Source organism: Triticum urartu, chromosome 2, assembly GCF_003073215.2.
Source record: "Triticum urartu cultivar G1812 chromosome 2, Tu2.1, whole genome shotgun sequence".
NCBI lineage: Eukaryota > Viridiplantae > Streptophyta > Magnoliopsida > Poales > Poaceae > Triticum > Triticum urartu.
The window spans coordinates 407,292,450-407,303,604 of NC_053023.1; the positions used below are offsets into that span (position 1 = coordinate 407,292,450).

General features: G+C 48.6%; 1 long non-coding RNA gene across 2 annotated transcripts; it reads right to left on the reverse strand.

Moving 5' to 3' along the window:
* Positions 1-6,410: 6,410 nt before the first annotated feature.
* On the reverse strand, positions 6,411-9,790 carry LOC125537568. 2 transcript variants are annotated; one of them, XR_007295983.1, is made up of 5 exons: positions 9,203-9,790; positions 8,934-9,101; positions 7,941-8,181; positions 7,069-7,275; positions 6,411-6,628 (listed from the first exon to the last, which is right to left on the reverse strand). It is a non-coding gene; the product is annotated as an uncharacterized LOC125537568 (long non-coding RNA). The 2 variants fall into 2 exon arrangements; XR_007295982.1 differs by having other exon boundaries at positions 8,934-9,788.
* Positions 9,791-11,155: the final 1,365 nt, after the last annotated feature.

Genomic DNA, 11,155 nt, shown 5'->3' on the forward strand with positions numbered 1-11,155 from the left:
CAAACCCGTGAATATTGAATCATACGACGGGATCCTCCACATCACATGGCCTGCGGAGAAGACCTCCATGCTATCAAATACCTCCCACTAAAGCTTAACGGACCAGCTCGACACTGGTTAAACAGCCTGCCTGAAAATTCTATCGGCAGCTGGGAGGACTTGGAAGAAGCCTTCCTCGACAACTTCCAAGGTACATATGTCCGGCCTCCAGACGCCAATGACTAAAGCCACATATTTCAAAAACCCAGAGAGTCAGCCAGGAAATTCTGGACTAGGTTCCCAACCAAAAAGAACCAGATTGTTGACTGTCCGGATGCCGAAGCCCTAGCGGCCTTTAAACATAGCATCCACAACGAATGGATCGCCCGCCACCTCGACCAAGAAAAGCCAAAATCTATGGCAGCCCTTACGGCACTCATGACCCGCTTTTGCGTGGGTGAGGATAGTTGGCTGGCTCGTAGCAAAAACACAGCCAACAAGGCAGGCCCCTCCGAGGTAAAAAAACAACAATGGCAAGCTCCAATGTAATAGGCCCAAACGCCGAAGCAATGGTGATAGTACCGACGACACTAAAGTCAATGCCGGATTCAGCGGCTCCAAGTCCAGCCAGCGAAAGAAACCATACAAAAGAAACAATCAGGGACCATCCAGCCTGGACCGCATACTCGATCGCTCGTGCCAGATACACGGCCCCCCAGACAAACCAGCCAATCATACCAACAGAGATTGTTGGGTTTTCAAACAGGCCGGAAAATTAAACACCGAGAACAGGGAAAAGGGATCACAAAGTGAGGACGACGATGAGGAACCCCGGCAACCGAACACAGGGGGGACAGAAGAAGTTTCCCCCTCAAGTCAAAACAGTGAACATGATATATGCTACCCACATCCCCAAGAGGGAGCGCAAGCACGCACTCAGGGACGTCTATGCGATAGAGCCATTCGCCCCAAAATTTAATCCATGGTCGTCATGCCCGATCACTTTTGATTGTCGGGATCATCCGACCAATATCCATCACGGCGGTTCAGCCGCACTGGTCCTGGACCCAATAATTGATGGGTTCCACCTGACGCAAGTCCTGATGGATGGTGGCAGCAGCCTCAACTTGCTCTATCAGGATACAGTGCGCAAAATGGGCATTCATCCATCACGGATCAAACCCACAAAGACTACCTTCAAAGGAGTCATACCAGGTGTAGAGGCCCGCTGTACGGGCTCAATCACGCTCAAGGTTGTCTTCGGATCTCCGAACAATTTCCGAAGCGAGGAGTTAATCTTCGACATAGTCCCTTTTCGCAGCGGCTATCACGCACTGCTCGGACGGACCGCATTCGCCCGATTCAACACAGTGCCACACTATGCTTATCTCAAGCTCAAGATGCCTGGTCCACGTGGCGTCATAACAGTCAATGGAAATACCGAACGCTCCCTCCGTATAGAAGAGCACACAGCTGCCTTAGCAGCAGAAGTATAGAGCGGCCTTCTCAAGCAGAAACTTAAATCGGTTGTCGAGCCCATGGACACCACCAAGAGGGTCTGAACTACCCTGCAGCAGGACAGCTCGGCTCGTCAGGAGCTAAACTAGCAATTCGGCCTCCGTCTCAGTCCTGGTCAAGTAGTGGCGGTCGCACCACGTGTACATAACTACGCACTGAAAATTCCATGGGCATCGACAGAGGCATAGCTAGTTTGTGATCCACAGTACGGCTCAACCGACACCGGATACACACATACTTTCACTTTTATTCATTTCCTTTTCAAGTTTCAATCCCGCAGGCCCCATCTGATGGCCTGATCACCAGTACTCTTGAAGGATAAACACACCAAGACGGCGAGAAACGCAAACGTACGGGGGATTTTCAAGATGGTTTCATTAACAATCACTTTACCTGTTTTTTTCAGGACCCACACGCAGCTCTCCCTTGGTTTTTGGCATGTTAAATAGCCTGTTGCTTATCGCACTACTTGTATCAATGTGCCTCGACGTATTAATCAAATTACAATGAAAACAGTTCACGGCTGGAGCTTTAAGGACATAGCTTATCACCTTTTGCACCCTTTCTGTTTTATTTCTTCCTTTTTCTCTCTCTTTTTCTCCCCTGTGGGTAACCCTATCAGGTAGCACCCGTACAGTTTGGTACATTTGATGTTTGCCAGGGGCTTCATAGAACCCCACACTACGGCAACAAAAGTCCGAACACTTTTTATAAGTATAGTTTGGCACCCCGAATTTAGCACTATATGCATTGGCTCCGAATCATGTCTTTGGTCAATAGTTGGGTTGCCTGGCTCCTATGCTTGCTACCTTACGTTCCACTATATCGGCTAAGGTAGTAAAGGGAGAACTACTGTCATTGTGACTTGGTTTATCCAAAGGCGCACCTTAGTAGAGAAAGCTGAAAACTGACTATCATGATGCGGCGAGAGCCGGTCAACTCTTCGGAGGTTGTAAATCGTTGGGGATTTCTTTCGCATTACGCGAAGGATCGGTACTTCCCGATTAGACGCTTATAGAACTCTAGTTCGGATACTAGGGGTTGCGCCCATGTTTCTATTGTCGAACTCCTATGGCTAAGTGAGGGCGTTAAAGCCGCATAGTCTGATTGCCTGGTTCGTTGCGCTAAACAACTCCTTAAAGGACCATATAATTGGATCAACATTGTTTAGATTCCATACCGAACACCTCCGTACTACCTACGTGGGGGCAGAAGGCGACGACTAGCCAACCCTCAGATTTCATACAACACGGCCGCACAGGAGGTAAAATTCAAAACATAACAAGCATTATATTACAAACCCACTTTGTTCTATCATACAAGGTAGAAGGAACTTGAATACATTCATTCAAAGATAATATCATGCGAACACTACATCGCTACAATACGAGACCCCTCCAGGACATCACCAAAATACCGCTCGGGTATACGGTGCTCCTTGCCCTCGGGCGGCCCCTTGGTCACAAGCTTGACGGCGTCCATCTTCGCCCACTACACCTTGACGCAGGCAAAGGCCATACGCGCTCCCTCGATGCAGACGGACCACTTGACGGTGTCCAGCCTAGGACAGGCATCGATCAACTGCTTCACGAGGCCGAAGTAACTGCCGGGTATAGCTTTGGCTGGCCACAGACGGATTATTAAATCCTTCATGGCCAGTTTGGCCATCCTGTGCAGCTCGACTAGCTGTTTTAGCTGGTCGCTAAAGGGCACCGGATGTTCTAGCGCAAGATATTGCGACCAGAATAGTTTCTTCATGGAACTCCCTTCTTCGGCTCGGAAGAACTCCACGGCATCAGACACACTACGTGGCAGATCAGCAAAAGCCCCTGGAGAACTCCGAATCCGGGTTAGTAAAAGATACTTCCTCTTCACATACTTGCTTTGCATACTAAATGCCTTACCTGCCGCGATCGTCCTGGCCTCCTGGATATCTCGAAGGGCGCCCTGGGCCTCACTCCAGACCGTCTCCGCACTCTGACGAGCCTTGGCGAGTTCGGTCTCTTGAGCTGACGCATCACGCTCCAATGTCTCGCACTTCCTCACCGCATCCTGGAGCTCTTGTTGGACCTCGTTGACCCGGGCCTTGAGCTTCTTACGGGCGGCCTGCTCCTTGACAGCCTTCCCCTCGGCTTCGGCCAGGGCCTTTCTTAGGGCCTCAACCTCAGTTATCGCTTCTATACATATCAAGAAACTTCGGTCAATGCATATCATTTTACTTTTTTAGAATATATAATGGGTGATCACATACCTTGTTTTTCTTGGAGCTGCCTCCTCACTTGGCCGAGCTCCTCCTCGGCCTGCTCCAGTCTTCGCTTCAGTTCGGAGACCTCGGCAGTATGTGAAGCTGCGGCCAACAGCGACGCCTGCGTATTCATTTCAGACAAATTTAGTTAGTTTCCTGCAATAAAGGATTGATCCTCTGTCCGGCTTTTTCTTTCCGAACACCGGACAGTGTCTCAGGGGCTACTGTCTATATTGGGATTTTCTCTTTTTTGGCGTCACTTACCTCAAAACCTGTCAGCAGGCTGCTGCAGGCTTCTGTTAGTCCGCTCTTGGCAGACTGAACCCTTTCAATTACCGTGCCCATAAGAACACAGTGCTCATCCACAATGGAAGCGCTTCCAGCAGATTATCCGGTGCCCATGGTTGGACAGGGGTCACGGGTGAAATAGGCATACCCCCTTCTTTCGAAGGAGGTTGCGCGCCAGATTCCGGAACCGTATCGGTCTCCAGAATCGAATCCGGCTGAGGGCCGAACTGACTACGGCCCTCACCACCAGTCTCCAGGGGGATTGGCTCCCCCTGGTGTCCGGCGACGGAGGCCTCGCCTTCTGGCACCTCCTGAGCCTCCCCACGGCCTGGGAAAGTCCTTCGGGACAGCACCTCTGCGTCACCCTTGGCCTTGGGGGAGTAGGTGGTCAGCGGTGACTCGATGGTCATTTCTGTTGAATCCAAGGAACCTCGTGACGAGGATCGCTGGGAGCTGTCGTGGGCCAGACTGCAGTAGCATAACTAATCATGTCAATACAACAAGGAGGAGAGGCTAGATTTATGGGCATGTATGAGTCTTAGCGCTTACGAGGCAGCCTGAGGCTTAGTGTGGGGGCATCGCTCCGAACTGCTGTCAATGCCCCATGCGGAGCTGCCCACGAGCGGGCCTTTCCCCTTCTTGGGCGCCTCCGCCTCCAGAATTGTGGAGGCCACCCTCTTCTTCCTCCCCCCATCAGGGGGAGAACCGCTCTCCTCATCATCATCATCATCATCATCATCGTCGTCTTTGGCAACGGAGGAGCGGGTCTTCTCTTCGGACGTCGTGTCCGAAGCGCCCTTGCGGCGGGGGCCACTCCAGACCCCCTTGGCCTTCCCCATGGTCTTCTTCTCCGGCGCCTTATAGGGCGCCGCCACCAGCATCTTCGCTAAACGTGGGATGACTAGTTCTTCAGGCAGCGGAGCCGGACACTGGATCTGCTTCACCCTCTCCATCCATTCCTGAAGAAGCAATGATAATAAAAGCTTGATACAATCCTTGAAACAAGCAAGTAGGGATGCGTTAAAAATAACATACCTCATTGGCGAGGTGGTTAATGTCATGCCCACGATCCGAATCTGCGGCCGGCGGTGTCTCGTTGCCCTTGAAGAGCAACTTCCACGCGTCTTCGTGAGTGGTTTCGAAGAGCCCCTTCAGGGTATGGTGCTTCTTTGGATTGAACTCCCATAAAGGGCAGCTTCGGCTTTGGCACGGGAGCATTCGGTGAACTAGCATCACCTGGATTATATCGACAAGCATGATACCTTTGTCCACCATGCTTTGAATGCGTGTCTGCAGCGCTATCAGCTCATCTAGCGAGCACCAGTTCGGGCTCTTCTCAACCCAGTAGGTGAGTCGCATGGGAGCGCCGGAGTTGAATTCGGCAACCACGGCCCAGGTGGCGCCGCGGGGTTCAGTGATGTATAACCACTGTTTCTGCCATTCCTTGACAGTCTCTATGAAAGTGCCTTTTGGCCAGGAGACATTGGTCACCTTGCTCACCATGGCGCCTCCGCACTCCGCGTGATGGCCATCCACCACCTTCGGCTTCACGTTGAAGACCTTGAGCCACAGCCCGAAGTGGGGGTTGGATGCGGAGGAAGGCCTCACACACGAAGATGAATGCCGAGATGTTGAGGAAAGAGTTCGGGGATAGATCATGGAAGTCTATCCCGTAATAGTACATCAGCCCGCGGATGAAAGGGTGGAGTGGAAACCCTAGCCCGTGGAGGAAATGAGGGATAAATACCACGCTCTCGTTGGGCTTCGGTGTGCACTACAAGAAATATGTCAACTTGTGACCCTCACTATTGGCCGCTGGAAGGTCATAGTTTTTCATTTGCGACCTTTTTGTGACCAAAAATAGAAGGTCAAAAGTTGGCGGTCGTAAACTGAAATTAGCGACCTTCTCTGTGAGAAGGTCATAGACGTTTACGACCAAAACAGAAGGTCGTTGAACCCATGACCTTTTGTTTTGGTCACTGGCTGTCTGCCTAGGCCACGTCGGATCCGACGTGGCAATCTGACGTGGCAAAATTGCGACCAATTGAGATGGTTGTTGATAAGATTCAGCCCGGTACGATTGGGCGTTTTACACGGGCCAGGCCCAACAATTCAGCCTTTTATATATTTTTCTGTCAATTTTTGATCGGCTTCATGGGCCAGGCCCAACAATCTGGCCTTTTTATATTCACAATTCAGCCTTTTTTATATTATGGGTCGTGGCCTTTTAATAGTCAAGTTCTTATTATTTTCACCCTTCTCTAACGAGTTTTTTCCATTAAATAAACAGCTCCAAACCAACTTAGTTTGGGCCATGGCCTATTCAAGCCCAGTACTATTTTCTACCATATTCAACCCATATGTAGTAGCATGTACACAATTTTCATAATCTTCATGTCATTTAAAGCAGCATGTACACAGGGAATACAACATTTAATTACACAGGAATACATTATCTACACAATTTGCCTTAACTTACTACTACATAGCATTGTTCAGCTCGTATTAGCACATCTGGTACTGTCCTAATGGTAAGAACCAAGTAGTACAAACTTCATTGCTCCCTCTGATGTGCTCCAGATGTGACAACTTGCCTTCCTACAAAAACATAACATTACATTAATAGATCAATCAAGGAGGAAAGGGAAAAAACAGGCTGAAATCATCGCGCGCACAAATAACAACATAATACATTAATGTATAATGTAACAAAAATATATGTATAATCATGGAAATTTCCAACCAACATGCGTACATGAGTCACAGTAGAACTAGCAAAAGCGGATTAGTTATCAGCAACATGCGTGCCATGTACAAAACTGAAGAAGATTTCTATGCATTCAGGGCATTCCGGGAAGCCTCTATCAGTCATCGATTTCTATGCCAAGTGAATTTAGTCAAGCATGTAAGTGAATTCAGAGCAGTGGAACTAGGGACTAGGGATTGACAGCAATAGCACTAGATTCAGTCAAGCATGAAAGTGAATCTAGAGCAGCAGCAAAATCAGGGAACGTGAGAGAGGTAGAGGGAGGCTCAACCATGGATTGCTGCTGCCCCATGGTTGGGTATGTAATTGTCGTCGCACCTCCTTGTGGATGCTGAGGTCGGAGACACCGGATCTGTGCGGGCATCCGTCTCCCATCTGCACGAGCTAAGCAAACCGTAGCAGGTAGTCCACCATAACCTTCTTCCTCTTTGGTCGCACCAGCGGCGTCTGCAGATCCGCCATGGCCGGAGGCTGACTTCTGAAATGAAAAAGAGCACAATGAGATGTTAGCTGAGCCATGATGATATAATAGTAACAGGGAAGCATACCAGGGATAAACTGTACATAGGAAAGGCGATAAATAACAAAAGCAGCAATAACATATTCTCATGACAACCAGGACATAACCATCCCGATTCCATTTTACCATGTACTATACCGTTTAAAAGTGAAGCATATCAAGAAGAAATTGTACATAGGCAGGCTGAAAAGAACAGAACATTAGCATTGTCATGGCTCCCAAAGACAAATATTGACCAAGGGGTGTATCAGTAAGACTCGTCCATCCCAATTCCATTCTGAATTTTTAATTGTCATATAATGGTAAGAAATTAAGCAAAAATGGTGCAGCAACATGGATGAGCATATCCTATTACACAAATAGATGCTATCACGGACAGCGCAATGCATCTGCCAGGCCATTGGACATCATAACATGAGTAATGTTAACATGAGTAATATTGCCATCTAAAGCACTTATTAAGAACACCAGAATGAATTGTCTTGGACACCTCTGAAGCTCGCATTAAACCGAGGACCAAACATGTTTGCTCTAGTTGAAGTGAACTGAACTGAACTAAACATGGCAGAAAAATCGAAAAACAAATGATAATGTGAGGGGGGCAGGTTCTTGTTCTTGCTCACCATTGATGGTAGCACTTGATGCACATGTCGTGGCTGCAGTTGCGCAGCACGACCCTGCTGTTGAGCTCCATGCAGATCCTGCACTCCTCCTCTATCTCGGTGTCGATCTCGGAGACGGGCCTCTTGCTGTCCTCCGGCTCGTCTCTCCTCCTGTACCTCTCCGAGCACGCCGCCCTCTGCCTCCAGTCGTCAGAGTCGCTCATCCCGTGCTCCAGTTGCATGAGGGAGGGGAATATCATGGCTGCAGACGGACAGAGGATGGGCATTAGTAATATCACAGGTCGAATCTCCAAGCCGACACGCTGACAGCGTGAACATCTGTTGTTCTTGTCAGTTGTTTACAGAGTGTTTACCGACTCTAGAGGCAAAAAAGGGCAGCATCATCTGTACAGCACCAGCAGCAAAATCCCAGAAACAAACCTATCTCAGAATCTAAACTTGATACGAATCCATGCCAAACTGAATCTACCAAGCCTGACAACATCAACATGACTCGATTGTTTCTAGCTATTGCAAGGCACGCCAGAAAACTTCATTTAATTTTCTTAGGAGTTCTAAGGACTTAAAAGATACAGAAACAAATTCTTGGTTTAAAGCCTCAATTAATATGAAGTTCAGAAACTGTCGAAATAAGATAAACAAAGTAGTTTACAGTAAATCAATCTTTACAGCAAAGACATCAGTCTGCCTGCCAATTTCGCGACTAAATTCACGAATGTTTCAGTTTGCCAGTTAACCACTAGAATCCATTCATTTAGCCAGGAGAGCCTGCAACCTCAAGGTTCTACACACACACACGCGCACACACACACACACACACACATGGTTCCTATCGCCTTCATGCTTCAGACTATTATCCAGCACAGACCAAACAGAGCCAAAAACAACCCCATTGGCCAAGCACACAAAGAAACTACGAACTCCTCACATCTCCACATCAAAACAAGTAGAGCGAGTGAAAAATGTTACAGAGGTGGGCATCAAAGTAAGAACCAGTGAGGGGCGATGCAGGGCTCCGGCGGCGCGGTCAACGGGCAGGAGAGGCCGGATCTGCTAGGTGGGGGAGAAGGTCCACGCGACGAGGCTGGTCAGAGGCTTGGGTGGTCAGAGGAAGCGGGTCCGAGCGGCGAGATCTTGGACAGACTCCATCCATGGTGTTGGCTGTCATAACGAGAAAAGGACAGAGAGAGCAGGAGGTTAGCGAGGGAAGAGAAGAAAGGGAGCATGGGAAAAGGAGAAGGCAAGGGAGAGGCTTGGCTCACTGGCCTGGGACTCTTGCCGCCGGCGGGCACGCGTGGTGGAGCTGTTGGTCCTGTGGTGCTGCGATGAAGACGGAGGGCGATGAGAACGAGTGGAGGCACGCACGGGAGGAGCTCGGGAGGGCGCCATGGGTCTTGTACATGCTCGAGCAGCGAGCTCCTCTTGCTCGGACGCGGGCGTAGAAGATGGAGCTCGGGCTCCTGGTCGCTGCTCGGGAGGCGCGAAGAAGAGGAGGTCGGTGCCTCGCGGGTTGTGTGGGGACGAGGAGGCGTCGGGGTGCGTTGCTGGGGAAGGAGCACGGGCGGTGGGAGTGCTACTACTGGCATGGATGGATGGTTGGATCGATGGAGGCCGGTGGTTGCAGGTGGCCTCGTTCCCGATGAGATCGAGAAGGGATGTGGCCATGGGCGTGCGGTTTGGTTGGGTGGGGGAAGGGGAGGGGTGAGAGGAGTAGGGCGTGCAGGAGACCATGGACGGCGGCCAGCTCCGCCGGAGGGAGGTGCCACCGGCGATCTGGAAGGGAGGAGGCAGCTCTCTCTCTCTCCGTCGGGCGAGACAGCGATGAGATGGATGGATGTGGGAAAGAAAGGAGGCGGGGGGTGGATGGAAAATGACCATCTAGGGTTTCGGGGTTGGTGTGGAAGGGTTGAGGACAGCCGTTGGATCCACGAGCATCCGATGGTGTATGATACACGATCCGCGTGAAACGTCTACGGACCAATTAGAATGCAGTATGATGCTATGACCATCTAAATTGGTCATAGTTGCCTAAAAATAATGTGTTAAAATCATGTCAGCTATTTTATGACCTGAGAAATTCAAAAAGAAAATAGAAAACCTTCTCATTGTGTTATGGGGGGAGTCGGCGAGGAGGTGGCGGCGGCTGCGAGGAGAGGAGGGGTGCGATGGGGGGGGAGTCGATGGGATCTGACCTAGGGTTTGGCTGCGGGTGGGGGGTATCTCTTTTTCATTTTATTTTCTTTTTTCTGGATAGATGGATGGATGGATGGATGTGGGATGGAGAGATGGATGGATGGATGGGCGCCATGTCATCGATCTGTGGGAAGAGTCCTGATTGGTTCAAAAAACCAGTGATTCAAAAAAGTATCGAAGTACTAAAAATAGAGGGATTTTGTGAAGTAGCTATCAAAAATATTTTGCAAAATGGCACCACACAAATTTTCACCAGAGTTAGACCACATTTTATGGATAAGGACCAATTTCTATGCATTTATGATCTTTCTAGCTATTTTTAATCATTTTTCGAGTGCCCAAAATGACTTTTTTTATGAAGTACCTACCATATATTTGTTGCAACATTGTACCAAATCAATTTTCTAAAATACTAGGACATATTTAATGCACAGTTGACCAAATGATTGGGTGTCAAAAATTTTGATCCACCTCTCATGAAAAAGACAAATTTCCGCTCATTCAGTAGGAAGCGGGTCAAATTTGAACTGCAGCGTCCTCATAGTTTGCTCTTTATTTTTTCAAAAAATCATTTATAGGTACATAAGTATCTATTTAATTAGAGAAACATCAAAAGTTTTCCAAGATTCAACCAGTAGCTTGGAACGGTCAAACCCGCCATTTTGATTGCATTTCGAAACGGGCATAAAAAATTCAAAAAAATCCAAAATTGGAAAACCTTCGCATTGTGTCATTATATGTGACCAAGTTTCCAGGAAAAATAATAAACTTGTAATACGGCAATTATTTTTAAAAAGTGTTCTCAGAAATGAGCTATCATATGTGAAGATTCATGGCTTCCAAGCCAAATGATCAATCTTATGGCCACATTCATGGCATAGTTTGTTCAAATGATCTCATATTGTGCACAAGGGTGCATCTTGGAATTCCAAACAATGTTTCCTAAGGGAGTTTTCATTTTCTTTGTACGGAAAATTCATTTTCCATTTTTTGAATGCCCGAAATGAGTTTTTTTGTGAAGG